This window comes from Elephas maximus, chromosome 11 (assembly GCF_024166365.1).
Source record: "Elephas maximus indicus isolate mEleMax1 chromosome 11, mEleMax1 primary haplotype, whole genome shotgun sequence".
Taxonomy (NCBI): domain Eukaryota; kingdom Metazoa; phylum Chordata; class Mammalia; order Proboscidea; family Elephantidae; genus Elephas; species Elephas maximus.
The window spans coordinates 94,628,446-94,649,617 of record NC_064829.1 but is presented as its reverse complement, the minus strand read 5'-3'; the positions used below and the strand labels follow the sequence as shown (position 1 = coordinate 94,649,617).

The following is a 21,172-nucleotide window of genomic DNA, read 5'->3' as shown; positions in this document are numbered from 1 at the left end:
GGGAGGTTATGCTCACCGAGGGAGACCAGGTTCCTGTAGTTCTCCAACATCACGTCCTTATACAAAGCCCTCTGAGCAGGGTCCAGACAGTCCCACTCCTCCTGAGAAAATTCTATGGCCACATCCCTGAATGTCAACAGTTCCTGTAATGAAAAACACATCTCACCAAGTGGACAAGGGACAGTTCTTATTTTCACACAAGATGAGAGAAAGAAATATAAGGACCAATGAGGCTGATGTGAGAGTTCTGACAGATCCACAGAAGATAACGTTGAGCAAGTTTTGTGTCCCTAATTTTGTTTCGGAAGGCCTGGTGGTGTAGTGGTTAAGAGCTACGGCTGCTGACCAAAAGGCTGGCAGTTCGAATCCACCAGGTGCTCCTTGGAAACCCTGTGGGGCAGTTCTACTCTGTCCCATAGGGTCGCTTTGAGTTGGAATCAACTCGACAGTGGGTTTTTTTTTTTTTTTTAGGAAGAAAGGCCTGGTAATCTACTTCCAACAATCAGCCGCCAATGAGAACCCTACGGATCACAATGGTGTGAAGACCTTCCCGTGATGCTCCCCAAATGGCGCCTCTTCACAAGTCCCAAGTCACTGGGTCACCGAAAGATGGAATCTGTGTGGAGGTGAGAGGGGACTAAGGGAAGGACCTGGGTGAGTGCAGGCAAATGTGTCAGACAGGACCTGTCAGAGGCACAGGACACGAGAAGGAGAGGAAAGAGCCAACAACCGGCAATATGCCTTTTACCTGGGAATGTGCCGTTCTGGATGCCTCTTTTTTTCTTCTTCCTCCCGGCTTCATTTTCAGACAAGATCAGTCTTGAGAAGTCAATCCTGAGTGTGGAAAATAAGCTGGTAAATGCTAGAATCAGTACACACCTTTCCTGTGCCACAACCACACACACAGGGAGGACCTCACTTGGGGAAAGACGTTCTCTGCTGCCCACTGTCCCATGAGGGACTCAGGGACAATAACTTTCCACACAGAGACCAACAGGTGAGTTTACTGCCCTCCCCTCCTGGTGAAGCCCACACTTGGCTGCAGCAGGGGGATCAAGGCTGGGATGACCCACCCCTTCAGGTCACAGGCTAGCCCTGACACCACACCTCATGCAGAGCAGAGCCCCTCCACTCCCCCTAGAAGGGGGACTGGTCTAACCCTCAGAAATGGAGGACCTGGAGTCTTGGTGCTCAATGGTGGAAGCAGATTAGAATCACCTGGGCCACATTAATATTCTGGAAGCCGGGCCCCAGCCCAGGGAATCTCTGGGAAGAGGGCACAAGCAAATATTTGCAAAATGCCTCAGCAATCCAGTGTGCAGCCAGGGCTGAGTCAGCTCAGAGGAGCCAGGCCCAGCACACCTCCCACCTGAGGCTCTGCTCTCCCCTGGGGCCATTCTGTCACCTGGATCCAGACAGTAGAAGAAGCAGGAGCAGAGGGAAACATGCAGAGCAGGCATTATGGGCCAGGGATGGGGCTGAGGGAGTGGCCTGAATGTTAAATGGGGTCTCAGAGAAGGCGCCACTGAAAAGATAGTATGAGAACAAAGAGCTAAGGAAGGAAGCGTTATCTGCCAGGTGAATGCGAGCCGAGCTGCCAGAGACCCAGGCAGAGGGACCAACATGTGAAAGCCCCAAGGCAGTAGGGATCCTGGCTCCCAGAAGGGCAAAACACCAGTGAGGCAGGAGACCAGTGACAGATGATCCGGAAGGTCTGTAGTCTTCGAAATGTCTGTCTCCCATAACTGAGAAGAATTTTCAAGCCCTGTTCTTAACCGAGACCTAGATGAGTGCAGGGGAAACTCGTTTAGGGTTTAAGGTGAAGATGCTTGTGAGAGGCCCCAGTAGAGATGTCAAGGAGCCAGCTGGACACTTAAGTCTTGAATTTCAGGGGAGAGGTCTGGCTGGAGAGGTGAAATTGGGAGATGTCAACATGTCTAAAGCTATGAGATGAGATGACAGGGAAAGGCCATGGCTGTAGACAAAGAAGGGTAAGAACAGAGGTCCAGGTAGATATTTAAAGAACATGTGGTATTCCGAAAGCCAAGAAAAAAGTATTTTCACAGAGAGTGATCAACTGTGCAACATGCTGCTGACCCAAAGCGGGTCAGCTCTGGACATAAACTCTGAACAAATTTCTCCACCATGAACAGATGGGCTCTGTTGGAACAAAGTTCCAAGTCAATCCAGCCCGTCCTTTAACGCTCGTAGAAGAAGGACGATAGGGACTGGAGAAGATGGAGAACATCATCTAAGCAGCTCACAGCTCAATACACCAACAGATGACATAAGGAAAGAAAAGCAAATATTAGACTAACTGGTTAAACCAGGTTTTGACTGTTAATATAAAGTGCACATTGAAACACTCTTAAAATTACTTACTAGGTAACAAAGAATGTTTCCAACATGTGAGAAAAGCATGTAGGCCTCATAAACTCCAAAACTTTAAAAGGGGAAAACAATTTGGAAATTAAACCAAAACAAAAACTTAATATACCCTGAAGTCAAAGTGAAAAATATTGAGAAATATATTTACGAACAAACGGCACGAGCTCATTATGAGGTGCCAAAAAGCTCATTTCAGAAGTTAATGAGAAAAGCTGAAATTTGGTAAGCTAAGATTTATCTCGATAAGATTGAAAAAAAAAAAAAAAAGAATTATTAAGATAAAACTATTAAAAAAAACTTTCAGTGTTCCCTTAAAAGGCACTACGTAGGGACTCGGACAGACACGGCTGTGGCAGCATGCTTGTCCGTTTTCCCACTTCTGTAATATTTCCTCCGACTCGGGTAGCCATGGTTCTGGCAGCACGCTTGTCCGCTTCCCACTTTTGCCTCTGTGGATATATGCCGAATGAAACTTTCTTTTTGCTTTACTAAACTTTGTGATTTTTTTACCCTACAACAGTTAATGGCATAGTTGTCGAGGATATCTGAAGCTACAAATCCAGTCGAACTCGAGACCTGGACTGTGGAGCAGAAGCCAGAAACAAAAGAGGTCCTATTTTCAGGACCCACGTGTTCCAACTCCATGTCCCTTTGACACTGATGGGAATATCTCAACAAAAATGAGGGACTATATTGGATTTATGAAAAGGTCTGCGACTAGACTCAAACAAGCTTTCCAGAACTCTGTGCAGAAGCTGATGGGTTTGCAGACTGTGGCTGATCCATCAGCACGTGGAACAGAAATTAACTACATAAGACTGACTAAACTAAAGAAAACTATGGGTTTTTATGTGGGAATACTGCTGATGTTTTAAGGTCCTACCTTCTGGATACAAGAAACCATTTTCCTTTCTCCTAAACTATTTAACTAATGGGTTTAGATGTTTTAACTCTCGAATTAAAAGTTCCTATTTTTTTTTTTATTGGTAAACTTAGCAAAGTTGTAACTATCATAACCACAGAAGTGTCTGAAATCTGAGCTATGATTTTACAAACAGAACACCATTAGATTTCCTATTCATTCGAACAGTTGTGTCTTAATGGATAAATGTTGCTCTATTTATACTAAAATGCAAGCTGAGGCTTTGCAGAATGTAGCTGCTGCTGAGGCACATGAAAAGCCATTACTGATGGTGCTTATGCATAAACAAACACCCCATGAGATTTGTTTTCGTGGTTCGAGGACCTTAGAGCCATGGTTTCATTCGTTATTTCAGACAATTGGCCTAATAAAGTGATCCATGACTGTTAATAAGTAAACCAAGGAGGGGCAGCTTGCCCTCAGGAGAACACTTTGTATGTTTTAAAGAGATTAATTGAAGACCTCCAAAAGGAGAAGTCCATCCCGTATTACCTCGCTAATTATGTATTCTTTAATGAAAACTTGTTTCATGTAAGTTTTTCTATACCTTTTCTTTCCTCTAGACAAACTTTGTGTGCCTTACGATACATGTTTTTGTGTGGTAGATCCAACTAAACTAATTTAATGATCCCTTTCCAATAGACAGTGAATTTATGTGGGCAGTCTCTTTGGGAATTTTAGGATTACCTTTAGCTATTCGTAGTAATAATGCTAGTAAATACTGGAAAGGTAATGTTAATTTGTTACCCCTTGTAAAACGAGAGTCAGAAGAAAGCCCATTGGTCCATCACTCAGGGTATGGTTGGTAGATTTAATTCCTGCTTATGGTATAGGTGAATTGGAGAAATCTTTAAGAAATTTATCAATCACTATGGGACAAATGGAAACCCTGGTGGTGTAGCGGTTAAGTGCTATGGCTGCTAACCAAAGGGTTGGTAGTTCGAATCCGCCAGGCACTCCTTGGAAACTCTATGGGGCAGTTCTACTCTGTCCTATAGGGTTGCTATGAGTCGGAATCGACTTGATGGCACTGGGTTTGGTTTCGGTTTTGGTATGGGACAAATAACAGATGAAGTTGCTGATGGGAATGGAAACACAGCAGTGATATCTGACTTCATTAAGCCAAGGTGACAAGATTACAGAATAAGCTTAGACTTTTATTAGTCCAAGGAAGTGTAGCCTGTGCTGTAGCAAATACCTCTTGTTGTATTTGGATAAGTAACACAGGAGAAGTAGAACAAGATACACATAAAATTAGACAGCAAAGCTACCTGGTTACACACTGTAACACCCTTAGGAACACCAGATTTATTTGGTTGGTTACCACCAGGAATAAGTACATGTTCTAGATCACTACTGCAAGGGACGGTAATGTTCTTAGTCTGCATCCTGATAGTATTAAGAATAATAAAATTTATCTTCTATTGTCTTCCACACTTAAAAGGTGAAAGAAAAGCCTCGGACTAAAATGCTGATGCACACTGAGTCTGCTCACTTCGGCAACGCAACTGAGAACATTGCTCTTACTTAAAATCCTGGCGAATAACCAAATGGTATCCAGTGGAAAGCCAGCACTGTGAGTTTAAAGAGCCTGAAATGGCTGCCATTTAGGAGCTCAACTAAGTCCAGGTATTGATCATCAATGTGTTATCTCCAATCTCCGATCAAAAGCAGGAATGATTTAGAAAGTAATACTAGGAGGCGGGGCCAAGACGGCGGACTAGGTGGACGCTACCGCGGATCCCTCTTGCAACAAAGACTCGGAAAAACAAGTGAATGGATCACATACATAACAATCTACGAACCCTGAACAACAAACACAGATTTAGAGACGGAGAACGAACAAATACGGGGAGGCAGCGATTGTTTTCAGAGCCTGGAGCCAGCGTACTAGTCAGGTGACCTTCGGCGCCCGATTTGGGGCAGAGCCCAGGGGGGCAGACGGCACAAACAAGGGGCCCAGCCCTGGCCCCCGAACTCATTCCGGGAGGGGGCCCAGCCAGTTAGCGTGAGCGGCGCGGCGGCGCAGCCGGTGGGAGAAGTCCCCGGGAGGCAGTGACTGGTCTTGGAGTGGGGAGTGCAGCGTCCCAGCCGGGGAGCCGTCCCGACGGAATTTTGGCGGGGCGCGGGAGTGGCGTGAGCGTCGGGGGCAGCTCCATCCCCGAATTGACCCCGGGGGGGGGGCCCAGCAGCTTCGCGCAGGTGGCGCGGAGGTGCAGCCGGTGCGAGAAGTCCCCGGGAGGCAGTGACTGGTCTTAGAGCGGGGAGTGCAGCGTCCCAGCCGGGGAGCGGTCCCGCCGGGATTCTGGCGGGGCGCAGGCGTGGCGTGAGCGCGGGGGGCAGCTCCATCCCCCTGAGTTGACCCCGGGGGGAGCCTAGCTGGTTCGTGAGGGCGGCGCGGCGGCGCAGCCGGTGGGAGAAGTCCCCGGGAGGCAGTGACTGGTCTTAGAGCGGGGAGAGCAGCGTCCCAGCCGGGGAGCCGTCCCGCCGGGATTTTGGCGGGGCGCACGCGTGGCGTGAGCGCGGGGCGCAGCTCCATCCCCCTGAATTGACCCCAGGGGGAGCCTAGCTGGTTCGTGAGGGCGGCGCGGCGGCGCAGCCGGTGGGAGAAGTCCCCGGCAGTGACTGGTCTTGGAGCGGGGAGAGCAGCGTCCCAGCCGGGGAGCTGTCCCGCCAGGATTTTGGCAGGGCACGCGCGTGGCGTGAGCGCGGGGAGCAGCTCCATCCCCCTGAACTGACCCCGGGGGGGGCCCAGCTGGTTCGCACGAGCGGCGTGACAGCGCAGCCGGCAGGAGAAGTACCCGGGAGGCAGTGGCTGGTCTTGGAGGGGGGAGAGCGGCGTCCCAGCCGGGACGTGCAGTCGCGGCGCAGGTGCGGGGAGCTCCTGCGCTTTCCTGAGCTGACCCCGGGGGGGGGCCCAGCAGGTTCTCGGAGGTGGTGCAGCGACACGGCAGGCAGGACGGGGAGTCCCCGGGAGGCAGCTTCTGATTTGGGAGTCGGGAGTGCACCGTCTCAGTAGGGGAAACTTAACCTTGGGGATGGGGCTAATAGCGGAGGATCTGACCGTGATTCCAGGGGGCCAGAACCCCCGGGGGCAATCTCCACACAGCCAGCACACATAGGCGATGCGCCCCGCGGAAATCTCAGATATAATAGTGATTCCAAGCAAGATAAGCAACTCTGGCTATATTCTGAGGTGCTACTCTCCTATCTCTCTGATCCCTCCCCCACCCTCCCCAGGCGGCTCCATTAACATCGGAATAGCCTGAGCCAGAGGGAGAACCCTGATAGGGATCTGACTGCATTTTTCTTTTAGCGGATTTTCTGGAAAAACTAGTTTCCCAGTGATGGCTCGGAGACAGCAGTCCATATCAAACCACATAAAAAAGCAGACCATGACAGCTTCTACAACCCCCCAAACAAAAGAATCAAAATCTTTCCCAAATGAAGATACAATCCTGGAATTATCAGATACAGAATATAAAAAACTAATTTACAGAATGCTTCAAGACATCACAAACGAAATAAGGCAAACTGCAGAAAAAGCCAAGGAACACACTTTAAAACAGTTGAAGAACTCAAAAAGATTATTCAAGAACATAGTGGAAAATTTAATAAGTTGCAAGAATCCATAGAGAGACAGCATGGAGAAATCCAAAAGATTAACAATAAAATTACAGAATTAGACAACGCAATAGGAAGTCAGAGGAGCAGACTCGAGCAATTAGAATGCAGACTGGGACATCTGGAGGACCAGGGAATCAACACCAACATAGCTGAAAAAAAATCAGATAAAAGAATTAAAAAAAATGAAGAAACCCTAAGAATTATGTGGGACTCTATCAAGAAGGATAACCTGCGGGTGATTGGAGTCCCAGAACAGGGAGGGGGGACAGAAAACACAGAGAAAATAGTTGAAGAACTCCTGACAGAAAACCTCCCTGACATCATGAAAGACGAAAGGATATCTATCCAAGATGCTCATCGAACCCCATTTAAGATTGATCCAAAAAGAAAAACACCACGACATATTATCATCAAACTTGCCGAAACCAAAGATAAAGAGAAAATTTTAAAAGCAGCCAGGGAGAAAAGAAAGGTTTCCTTCAAGGGAGAATCAATAAGAATAAGTTCAAACTACTCAGCAGAAACCACGCAGGCAAGAAGGGAATGGGACGACATATACAGAGCACTGAAGGAGAAAAACTGCCAGCCAAGGATCATATATCCAGCAAAACTCTCTCTGAAATATGAAGGCGAAATTAAGATATTTACAGATAAACACAAGTTTAGAGAATTTGCAAAAACCAAACCAAAGCTACAGGAAATACTAAAGGAGATTGTTTGGTCAGAAAACCAATAATATCAGATACCACCACAATACAAGGTCACAAAACAGAACATCCTGATATCAACTCAAATAGGGAAATCACAAAAACAAACAAATTAAGATTAATTAAAATAAATAAATAAATAAACATAACAGGGAATCAAGGAAGTCAATAGGTAAAAGATCACAATAATCAAAAAGAGGGACTAAATACAGGAGGCATTGAACTGCCAGATGGAAAGTGATACAAGGCGATATAGAACGATACAAGTTAGGTTTTTACTTAGAAAAATAGGGGTAAATAATAAGGTAACCACAAAAAGGAATATCAACTCCATAACTCAACATAAAAGCCAAGAAAAACGTAACGACTCAACTAACATAAAGTCAAACACTATGAAAATGAGGATCTCACAATTTACTAAGAAAAACGTCTCAGCACAAAAAAGTATGTGGAAAAATGAAATGGCCAACAACACACACGAAAAGGCATCAAAATGACAGCACTAAAAACTTATTTATCTATAATTACGCTGAATGTAAATGGACTAAATGCACCAATAAAGAGACAGAGAGTCTTCGACTGGATAAAGAAACATGATCCATCTATATGCTGCCTACAAGAGACACGCCTTAGACTTAGAGACACAAACAAACTAAAACTCAAAGGATGGAAAAAAATATATCAAGCAAACAATAAGCAAAAAAGAAGAGGAGTAGCAATATTAATTTCTGACAAAATAGACTTTAGACTTAAATCCACCACAAAGGATAAAGAAGGACACCACATAATGATAAAAGGGACAGTTGATCAGGAAGACATAACCATATTAAATATTTATGCACCCAATGACAGGGCTGCAAGATACATAAATCAAATTTTAACAGAACTGAAAAGTGAGATAGACACCTCCACAATTATAGTAGGAGACTTCAACACACCACTTTCGGAGAAGGACAGGACATCCAGTAAGAAGCTCAACAGAGACACGGAAGATCTAATTACAACAACCAACCAACTTGACCTCATTGACTTATACAGAACTCTCCACCCAACTGCTGCAAAATATACTTTTTTTTCTAGCGCACATGGAACATTCTCTAGAATAGACCACATATTAGGTCATAAAACAAACCTTAGCAGAGTCCAAAACATCAAAATATTACAAAGCATCTTTTCAGACCACTAGGCAACGAAACTAGAAATCAATAACAGAAATACGAGGGAAAAGAAATCAAATACTCGGAAAATGAACAATACCCTCCTGAAAAAAGACTGGGTTATAGAAGATATCAAGGAGGGAATAAGAAAATTCATAGAATGCAACGAGAATGAAAATACTTCCTATCAAAACTTCTGGGACACAGCAAAAGCAGTGCTCAGAGGCCAATTTATATCGATAAATGCACACATACAAAAAGAAGAAAGAGCCAAAATCAGAGAACTGTCCCGACAACTTGAACAAATAGAAAGTGAGCAACAAAAGAACCCATCAGGCACCAGAAGAAAACAAATAATAAAAATTAGAGCTGAACTAAATGAATTAGAGCACCGAAAAACAATTGAAAGAATTAACAAAGCCAAAAGCTGGTTCTTCGAAAAAATTAACAAAATTGATAAACCATTGGCTAGACTGACTAAAGAAATACAGGAAAGGAAACAAATAACCCAAATAAGAAACGTGAAGGACCACATCACAACAGAACCAAATGAAATTAAAAGAATCATTTCAGATTACTACGAAAAATTGTACTCTAACAAATTTGAAAACCTAGAAGAAATGGATGAATTCTTGGAAAAACACTACCTACCTAAACTAACACATTCAGAAGTAGAACAACTAAATAGACCCATAACAAAAAAAGAGATTGAAACGGTAATCAAAAAACTTCCAACAAAAAAAAAGCCCTGGCCCGGACGGCTTCACTGCAGAGTTCTACCAAACTTTCAGAGAAGACTTAACACCACTACTACTGAAGATATTTCAAAGCATAGAAAATAATGGAATACTACCCAACTCATTCTATGAAGCCACCATCTCCCTGATACCAAAACCAGGTAAAGACATTACAAAAAAAGAAAATTATAGACCTATATCCCTCATGAACATAGATGCAAAAATCCTCAACAAAATTCTAGCCAATAGAATCCAACAACACATCAAAAAAATAATTCACCATGATCAAGTGGGATTTATACCAGGTATGCAAGGCTGGTTTAATATCAGAAAAACCATTAATGTAATCCATCACATAAATAAAACAAAAGATAAAAACCACATGATCTTATCAATTGATGCAGAAAAGGCATTTGACAAAGTTCAACACCCATTTATGATAAAATCTCTTACCAAAATAGGAATTGAAGGAAAATTCCTCAACATAATAAAGGGCATCTATGCAAAGCCAACGGCCAATATCACTCTAAATGGAGAGAACCTGAAAGCATGTCCCTTGAGAACGGGAACCAGACAAGGATGCCCTTTATCACCGCTCTTATTCAACATCGTACTGGAAGTCCTAGCCAGGGCAATTAGGCTAGACAAAGAAATAAAGGGTATCCGGATTGGCAAGGAGGAAGTAAAGTTATCACTATTTGCAGATGACATGATTATATACACAGAAAACCCTAAGGAATCCTCCAGAAAACTACTGAAACTAATAGAAGAGTTTGGCAGAGTCTCAGGTTATAAAATAAACCTACAAAAATCACTTGGATTCCTCTACATCAACAAAAAGAACACCGAAGAGGAAATCACCAAATCAATACCATTCACAGTAGCCCCCAAGAAGATAAGATACTTAGGAATAAATCTTACCAAAGATGTAAAAGACCTATACAAAGAAAACTACAAAGCTCTACTACAAGAAATTCAAAAGGACATACTTAAGTGGAAAAACATACCTTGCTCGTGGATAGGAGGACTTAACATAGTAAAAATGTCTATTCTACCAAAAGCCATCTATACATATAATGCACTTCCGATCCAAATTCCAATGTCATATTTTAAGGGGATAGAGAAACAAATCACCAATTTCATATGGAAGGGAAAGAAGCCCCGGATAAGCAAAGCATTACTGAAAAAGAAGAAGAAAGTGGGAGGCCTCACTCTACCTGATTTCAGAAGCTATTATACAGCCACAGTAGTCAAAACAGCCTGGTACTGGTACAACAACAGGCACATAGACCAATGGAACAGAATTGAGAACCCAGATATAAATCCATCCACGTATGAGCAGCTGATATTTGACAAAGGCCCAGTGTCAGTTAATTGGGGAAAAGATAGTCTTTTTAACAAATGGTGCTGGCATAACTGGATATCCATTTGCAAAAGAATGAAATAGGACCCATACCTCACACCATGCACAAAAACTAACTCCAAGGGGATCAAAGACCTAAACATAAAGACTAAAACGATAAAGATCATGGAAGAAAAAATAGGGACAACCCTAGGAGCCCTAATACAAGGCATAAACAGAATACAAAACATTACCAAAAATGACGAAGAGAAACCCGATAACTGGGAGCTCCTAAAAATCAAACACCTATGCTCATCTGAAGACTTCACCAAAAGAGTAAAAAGACCACCTACAGATTGGGAAAGAATTTTCAGCTATGACATCTCCGACCAGCGCCTGATCTCTAAAATCTACATGATTCTGTCAAAACTCAACCACAAAAAGACAAACAACCCAATCAAGAAGTGGGCAAAGGATATGAACACACATTTCACTAAAGAAGATATTCAGGCAGCTAACAGATACATGAGAAAATGCTCTCGATCATTAGCGATTAGAGAAATGCAAATTAAAACTACGATGAGATTCCATCTCACACCAACAAGGCTGGCATTAATCCAAAAAAGACAAAATAATAAATGTTGGAGAGGCTGCGGAGAGATTGGAACTCTTATACACTGCTGGTGGGAATGTAAAATGGTACAACCACTTTGGAAATCTATCTGGCGTTATCTTAAACAGTTAGAAATAGAACTACCATACAACCCAGAAATCCCACTCCTCGGAATATACCCTAGAGATACAAGAGCCTTCATACAAACAGATATATGCACACCCATGTTTATTGCAGCTCTGTTTACAATAGCAAAAAGCTGGAAGCAACCAAGGTGTCCGTCAACAGACGAATGGGTAAATAAATTGTGGTATATTCACACAATGGAATACTACGCATCGATAAAGAACAGTGACGAATCTGTCAAACATTTCATAACATGGAGGAACCTGGAAGGCATTATGCTGAGCGAAATTAGTCAGAGGCAAAAGGACAAATATTGTATAAGACCACTATTATAAGATCTTGAGAAATAGTAAAAACTGAGAAGAACACATACTTTTGTGGTTACTTAGGGGGGAGGGAGGGAGGGAGGGAGAGGGTTTTTTATTGATTAATCAGTAGATAAGAACTGCTTTGGGTGAAGGGAAAGACAACACTCAATACATGGAAGGTCAGCTCAATTGGACTGGACCAAAAGCAAAGAAGTTTCCGGGATAAAATGAATGCTTCAAAGGTCAGCGGAGCAGGGGCGGGGGTCTGGGGAACATGGTTTGAGGGGACTTCTAAGTATAATTCTACTATGAGAACATTCTGCATCCCACTTTGAAATGTGGCGTCTGGGGTCTTAAATGCTAACAAGCGGCCACCAAAGATGCATCAATTGGTCTCAACCCACCTGGAGCAAAGGAGAATGAAGAACACCAACGTCACACGACAACTAAGAGCCCAAGAGACAGAAAGGGCCATATGAACCAGAGACCAACATCATCCTGAGACCAGAAGAACTAGTTGGTGCCCGGCCACAATCGATGACTGCCCTGTCAGGGAGCACAGCAGAGGACCCCTGAGGGAGCAGGAGATCAGTGGGATACAGGCCCCAAATTCTCATAAAATGACCAAACTTAATGGTCCGACTGAGACTAGAGGAATCCCGGCGGCAATGCTCCCCAGATCTTCTGTTGGCACAGGACAGGAACCATCCCCGAAGACAACTCATCAGACAGGAAAGGGACTGGTCAGCAGGGGGAAGAAAGATGCTGATGAAGAGTGAGCTAATTAAATCAGGTGGACACTTGAGAGTGTGTTGGCAACTCTTGTCTGGAGGGGGGATGGGAGGATAGAGAGAGAGGGAAGCTGGCAAAATTGTCACGAAACGAGAGACTGAAAGGGCTGAATCAATAGGGGGAGAGCAAGTGGGAGAAGGGAGTAAGATGTATGTGAACTTACATGTGACAGACTGATTGGATTTGTAAATGTTCACTTGAAGCTTAATAAAAGTTAATTAAAAAAAAAAAAAGAAAGTAACACTGGAATCATTATTCTCTGTCCTTGAGCATAGAGAATGTGACCCAGCTGAAGCTGGGCTCACAAGGACTCACAAAGACACATCAACTGGGCCCTGAAGTATAAAGACAATAGATAGGATCATCTTGGAAAATGTCTTTTAGGGAAACTTTCACCTAAGCCGATCAAACAAAATACAAAAAGACTTTCCACACTTATCTTTTTCTATCAGCATTTAGTGAATAGAAAATTTGTTGGACCAATGAAGACCCTCCTGACTGAAACCTGTAGCAATGATTGCTAAGAAACGTGATTCAAAGTGTAAGATCAGTTTCTAGCCAATCTGTGAAAAGGTAAAGCTTTCAATGATTTTGTCCACTAATGACTCTATAATATTCTTTGGACTCAGATGACACAACTGTGGCAGCATGCTTGTTCGGTTTCCCACTTTAGTCTGTTCTATTTCCTTGGACTTGGACAGACATGGCTCTGGCAGCATGCTTGTCTGCTTCCCACTTGTGCCTTTTTGAATATACACCGAATAAAACTTTTTTTGCTTTACTATTTCGAAAAAAAAAAGGTACTACGGAGGGTCACTATGAGTTGGAACTGACTCGACCACAACGGCTTATGTGGTGATTGTTGTTGGGTGCCATGAAGTCACTTCTGACTCATAACCCCACAGGACTGGACAGAACTGCCCTATAGGGTTTCCAAGGCTGTAATCTTCATGAGAGCAGATTGCTAGGGCTTTTCTCTCCCGGGAGCAGCTGGTGAGTTCGAACTGCCCACCCTTTGGTTAGCAGCTGAGTGCTTAACCACTGCACCACCAGGGAGTAATTCTTTGTCCCACTTCAGCTCTCCATCTATCCATCCGAGGAAAATGACAGAGGGTAACCCAGAATGGACTGCGACAAGTCACTGCCCTCTGGCTGAACAGGGGTTGCCATGGAAGTCATCTTCTGACACTAATAATCATAAAATGCAACAGCCTTGTAGACAGGGGAAACCCTGGTGGTGTAGCGCGGTTAACAGCTATGCTGCTAAACAAAAGGTTGGCAATTCGAATCCACCAGGCACTCCTTGGAAACTCTATGGAGCAGTTCTACTCTGTCCTATAGGGTCACTATGAGTTGGAATCCACTCAATGGCAATGGGTTTTTGGTTTTTTTATAGACAAGAGTTTTGCAATTCTCACTCTCCTATATAAACAAAATTTATATTAACTAGATTATAAAGGCACAAATATATAAGAAACAATCGTCCTTATGCCATCAACTCCCCACTCATGTGGATATGGGTCCCCCTCTTTCTCCACGTTTCCCTATCTTTGTATGTATTTCTCGTTTTGTTTCCTTCCCTCAATTTCTGCCCTTCATTTGCTTCCCTCCTCTCTTCTGTCCTGCTGTTTCTCCCCTTCTCAGCTGCTACACCCATTCAGCCCCACTTCTGCAACCTGTTTCCACCTGTTTTTTCCCCTAAAGTCTCCCACTATCCCCCATTTCCACATATTTCTGCTTCTCTCTCCTCCCATCTGTTCCCCCCTCTGCCCCTGCTCTCTACTACCCCCAGTTCCCTGAGTTCCCTCCCTGCTGGTCCTCCCTGTGATCTCCCTGTCACTCTGCGCTCCTTTCTTTCCTGGCACCAAATCACTCTGTCTGCTATGGGTCCAAATCTTTTTATCTCCTCTGCCCCCCATTCTTTGTCTGAAGTGACCCGCCCACCCGTCGCCCCCACTCCTACTGCGGACTAAAGACCCCTCTCCATATTTTGCTCCCATTCACTCTCTGGAGATCCTCCCTTTTCTCTAGATTTTCCTACGTTCTCTTCTCTCCTGCTACTCTCTCGGTTTGCTATTCTCTTTCACTCTTACGGTTTGTTTGCAAGCCCCCCGCCCCAGCCCATTTTGCCATCTGTTTATTGTTCTCCATCATGTTTGTTTTCTAACTTTTAATAGTTGTATTTCTCTCCATCCCCTCGTCCACATGTGCACAGGAATGGAATGAGATGCCTGCTGCCCAGGAGGAGCACACTTTCCGCGGGGTGGGATGGGGACGGAAGAACACGGGGTGTCACAGGGCACACCCGGATCCCCTCTCCCACACGGAGGTCCGGAAGGAAGCGAGGACTGCGAAGGAGAGGAAGACGCGAGGTCGGGGTCTCCTGAGGTGGGGTCTGAGAGTCCCAGGACCAGGAGAGGGCGGGCGGCCGGCGCTGCCTTCGAGGGCTAGCCTGGGAGGAAGCAGGCGAAGGTCCTGAATGGATCGCCGGTGAAGACTTGACCCGGCGCAGGTGGGCGGGGGTCAGGGAAGGTTTTAAGCAGGAAAACCACGCGGCAGGCGGCGTGTGCACGGCCCGAGGGTAGAAAGGCCGGGGCGGGGACCCTCTTCAGCGCGATTTTACACCTAAACAGGTGCGGGTCCCCGCCGGCGGCGGAGCCCGAAGGCCGGAACGTCTCACGGCCGCGCCGGTATCTCCGGCGGTGGGAAGGCCGGGTGCGGGGACTTTAACGTCCGGAGCTGCTCCCGGGACGAGTGTGGAGGACGGGGACCACGAAGCGCACGTTTAGACCAGAAAGACGGAAAATCACCTCACCGTGACTTTGGCCCCGCGCAATCCGCTTCCGCAGTAAACTGCGCAGGCGCGCGCCCGAGGCGACGTCGGGGCGGGGCCAGCAGGCCAAGGGCGGGGCATGGAAAGAAGTCAGGCTGGGCAGGTGACGCGACGGTGGGCGGGGCCGAACCTCCCCTCGGCTTCCCTCCAGGGGCGGCTCCTATTCTTGGGTTTGGAAACACTAGAGTCTTTTTAGTGTTAATATTTCGGACAGCTTGAGGTTAAAGCTGAGAGTTGGGGGACCGCTTACGTTGGAAACTGCGATGTTTTCCTCTTGAATGCAATTTTTGTGAGGGAGTAGAGACATACGTCCTACGAATGAGGCATGCGTCTTAAGAATGAGGCGCTCATTTCTGGGGGCTAGAGGGTTGATGTGCTGAAGTGGTTCGACTCAGAAACTGCTCCTGCAATTAGAATTTATTTAAGCCATTTAATTAAGAAAGCACTGCAACTGTCTGTGTAGGAGATGCAAAAAGGCAAAACTGTGCCTGTGCGAATGTTTGGTTTTATCCTGACGCCCCATCAAGCATCATTTCCATTTCTATCCCTCATGCACCTTGGGGGTAGAGACTCATTTTGTGCTTAGTTCCTGAGACTTTCTAAGGGCCAGACTTGGAGTGTGCGGCCTGGAGGGCCAAGGCATGTGTAACTTAGGTCACCAACCTTCTCTTTACAAATGGCAATAACTTAAGAAAAAAAATTGGGTTGTTCTTTTTTACACTTGTTATTCTATTGCACACTTGAGATGAATGATAAACTCCAATACCTTTCAGATAAACTTTGGTGACATATTTTTGCTTAAATCTTTAATTTCTAAATGTAATTATAAATTCACTTGACGGTTATTCCGAGAGTAACTACACACCTTTATTTTTTTTTAATGTTATCTATTTTACCTATTTTCCTTGTTTTCTATTCCAAAATGTTTTTTCAGGTGTGGATAAGGAAGCCTGTAAAATGCATTTGGACTCATCTTCCCCTAAAGAAAAATTATCTCTACAATATTTCTACAGGCAATTGATTGTTGTAGTGTGCCATCTGGAAGATTCTGATTCATAGCAACCCCTATAGGGCTACCTAGGCTGATTCTTTACTAGAGCACATCTCCAAGTCTTTTCTGCTGCAGAGCAGCTGGTGGGTTCAAACCGCTGACTTTTCTGTTAGCAGCCAAGTGCTTAAGCAGGGCACCACCAGGGCTCCTAAAGCATTTGATAAAAAAACCAAAAACCATACTCATTGCTATTGATTCCAACTCATAGTGACCCAATGTGACAGAGGAGAACTGCCCCAGAGGGTCTTCCAATCTTTACAGAAGCTCTGTCACGTCTTTCTCTTGCAGAGTGGCTGGTAGGTTTGAACCACCAACTTTTCAGTTAACAGCCGAGCACTTAAACACTGCACCACCAGGGCTCCAAAGCATTTGATAGGGTGGTATTTCTTCATATGAACATTAATGCAAAATTAGATTATCAAGTTTCCAACAGCTTCATCTACCCTTAATAATTTTTAGGGTAGGATCTGTGACTTAACATCTACTATGAAGTGCAAGTAGTCCCCGAATTATGATGTACGAGTTAGGGCGAAAGGTACTTACCACTGTCCTTTTTGTGTGTGTGTGTGGTTTTTTTTGGTACATCTTATCCTTGGTAAGGAAACCCTGGTGGCGTAGTGGTTAAGTGCTACAACTGCGAACCAAGAGGTCAGCAGTTCAAATCCACCAGGTGCTCCTTGGAAACTCTATGGGGTAGTTCTACTCTGTCCTGTAAGGTCGCTATGAATCGGAATTGATTCAAGGGCAATGGGTATTATTTTCCAATCATTCCATACATTTGTTTCCTGCATAGACAATGCTGTTTTTTTAGTTTTGTCAAAGTTCTTATGGAAGACTTACCAAAAAAAACCAAGCCCAGTGCCGTTGAGTCGATTCCGACTTATGGAAGACTTACCATGTTTATACTTTTGATTTGCTCTTTCCTTTACAGAATACTCTTGTGTAAAAAAAACTGTCATTAGGTGGAAATCATTTGATGACTTATCTTCTGTATCTTTTTAGGTTTCTATTATGCAGTGAAACCTGAGAGGCAGAGCTCCCCGGGGACTGCCTTGTTTTCCTAGTCTCAAAAGTTTCCCGCCTTTGACAAGGTGCAGTCTTTCCACCACTTTCTATCGCTCTTTATTAGTGGAAAATATTTGCATTTTTCTTCTCTGACAGGTTTCCACCTTACACAGGTTCTGGTTTTTGCTGGTTTTACTGTAATCGTCACGACTTGGTAATTCCTTTCATCATGCCCCTGCTGCCTCTCAAATTGACTTTATTGCCCACAGAAGTAAAAATTATTGAAGGGAGACCTTGGCTGTCTTTACAAGATCAGTAATAGAAATGATTCTCTCATCAATGCCCTCTAATTGTAATAAATCCTTGGTCTCAAACTCACCAAAGATACGTAAAATATTTAAAGAAAATCAGGTCCTTTATTAATTGGACTTGGAGAGATGAATATTCTATGCTGGAAAGCATAGTTCCCACCTTACAGAGGACAAACTATGTCCCAGAGACTCTAAGTAACTTGGCTTACGTCAAACGGCTAATAAGTGTCAGAGCTTGCACTTGAACCCAGGTGGTTAGGCTTTAGAATAAAACTAAACAATCAGTCAGTCAAGCAACCAGTACAAAATTAAAAGGACACTGACAAGGCTTTTCTAATTAAGAAACAAAAAAACAAACATTGGTTAAAAGACTGTATTATATATGCACACCCACAAGAGTATTTTTGCTACTCTTAACTCATTAACATGATAGTATAAAAATTAATGCCATGCAAAAGAATATGGAAAATTTATTTATGGAATAATAGTGTCTTAAGAACACAAGAATCTATGTTCACACACCCGATACTCTAAAAAACCTGCTGCTGTCGATTCCAACTCATAGCGACCCTATAGGACAGAGTAGAATGGCCCTCATAGCGTTTCCAAGGAGCGGCTGTTGGATTCAAACTGCCAATCTTGGTTATCAAGCCAGCTCTTTAACCACTGTGCCCCCAGAGTGCCAAACACTAAAGACTAAAAAAAAAAAAAAAAAAATTTTTATTTTATTTTATTATTTTTTTAAAGACTAGCTGTCTCTAAATGATGGAATTCCCATGTATTTTCATGAGTTTTTTTTGCTCACACGCTTCAGCACCTTGGCACAATAAACAGACATGTTAAAACACTATTTACAGTAATACTTGTTGTTGTATACCATCGAGTTGATTCTGACTCACAACGACCCCATGAGACAGAGTAGAACTGCCCCGTTGGGCTTTTTAGGCTGTAATCTTTACGGGAGCAGATCAACTGGTCTCTCTCTAAAGCCACTGGGTTAAGTTCGAACTGCTAACCTTTCATCAGTAATCAAATGCTTAGCTCTTTGCGCCACCACAGCTCCTCTACGCAATTCTTAGCACCTGAGAAATGCTTAGAAGTTCTAGTCCTTGCTCTTAGCATCGTCACAAGGTGAGATGCTGACCTTTCTTTAAAGCCCCTGTTGACTCTGTCATCCCTGCAGGCATTACTTGTTGCTCTGGCTCCTCTGAGAAATTATACATCACATGGGGGGCAGAATACAAAATCATGCACTTAGTAACAGCCAAGCCTGTATTAAACCTTCTTTTTACGAATTCATCATCCTCAAAAACATAAAACCCAGTGATATGTGCATTTATAACATAGGATCGAATTAGGGATACATAACTCGCTAAAATTATCTCGCACAGACCCATCTGAAACTCACCTTAACCCCAACCAATTCTTACATCTCTTGCCTCTTCTCATATTGTGTAAAAATAACCAATTCCCCCTTGAGCCCTTGGTGAAATGTGTCAAGGACTGTTGGCATTCTGGATGTGGACTTTCCAGAGTTCTTTCCATAGGACGGAGAATGTCTGGACTCCTGCTCAGATGGCTTTGTATTGGGATTTAATGTAGAGAACTAAAGGAACCTGGTCTCGCTTGGTGAGGGATTTTCCCTCCAGAAGTCAGGATCAACCCCTGGTTGAATGAGTTTTAGTTCTGTAAGGGATTAACTGAAGCTTCAAAATGCAGCGTCTAGACTATAAACTTTCTCTTTCTTCAGATAATTTGTCTACTTCACACTGGATTAATGGTAGTTTCAAAACTTGAGTGTGCTTAAAACCTCATGCCCATCATTTTAAACATCCAAGGCTGTAGTTACTCCTCTGTGCCTTTAAAATAATTTATTACTAGATGTTATTTTTCAGAAGTTTTACACAAAAATGGAGAAGACAGTGTGTTCCCGTGTCCCCACCCCCCACACATTTTTTTAACCATCTTACTTTGTATATCTGTTACAAGTAATGAACCAATATTGATACACTATTATTAACTAAAGTCTATAGGTTACTCAGATTTCCTTTAGTATTTACCACATTATATTTAGTTGTCATGTCTCCTTAGGCTCCTCTTTGTTGTGACAATTCTCAGACACTCCTTGGTTTTGATGACCTTGACAGTTTTAAGGAGTATGGTCAGGTATATTAGACGATGTCTCTCTACTGGAATTTGTCTGATGTTTTTCTCATGATTAGATGGATGAAACAGGTTTTTGGGAGAAAGACCACAGAAGTGCCATTTTCATCGTGTCACATCAAAGGAACATACAATTAACATGACATCATTGCAGATGTTGACTTGATCACCTGGCTGAAGTAGTGTTTCTCAGGCTTCTCCACTGTAAAGTTACTCCGTACCATATCCTTTTGAAGGAAGTCCCTATGTACAAGCCACGCATAAGAAGTGGGGAGTTGTCCTCTCCCCCCTTTAAGGTAGAACATTGACATATTTTATTTGAAATTGACTTCACAGGAGATTTATCTCCTGTCTCCCATTTAGTAATTAATTCAATCATTTATTTCAGTATAGGCTTCTAGATCTTGATTTTACACTTTTGGTTATAATTCGGTATTACTATATTTATTTTGCTGCTCAAATTGTTATAGCTTTGGCCATTCACTGGGAGCTCTTCAATTTGGCTCCTGTGTCTTTTTCCTTTGTCAAATTCTCCATCAAAGTGTTTGTCTGTTTGTTTGTTAGCACTCTTACTTTCCGGCAATTTAAGATGCTCCAGGTTCACCATGTACTATTACCTACCTCTGTCCTAGAATCTGTCAACTCAACAAGGAACTCTGGTTCCTTTTTTGGGAGAATGGTATTAGAAACCAAGATCTGTGTGCTAGTTGTGCTTGATGTCAATGGGTTATCGTCTCTTTAGGCACTTTCAGCTGATAGAACAAAGAAATAGACATGTATATACTCACCCATGTCTATACACACGTATCTGTAAATATTTCTATACTTATACATCCGTATCAGCATTAAGTTAAATACGAGTTCTTACTAATGTCTCCAACTCAAATCCGTTACTCCTCTTGCTGATCTATAAACTTCCACTTCAACAGTGAGAAGCCTAGTTCCCACCATCTGCTACACATTTTCTTAATTGTTCAATTACAGTCTACATGTGCAGCAGTAAAATGCGTAACAATCAGAACTGTTAACCTGTAACCGCATGGAAACAATTTTATTAACTAGACTACAGTACTTATGGGCAGTTCTTTTG

At 43.5% G+C, this 21,172-nt stretch overlaps 1 protein-coding gene across 1 annotated transcript in view; it reads right to left on the bottom strand.

Annotated features, from left to right (window-relative positions):
- Positions 1-21,172, bottom strand: part of LOC126085956 (zinc finger protein ZFP2-like) — a 94,496-nt gene that overhangs the window by 20,881 nt on the left and 52,443 nt on the right.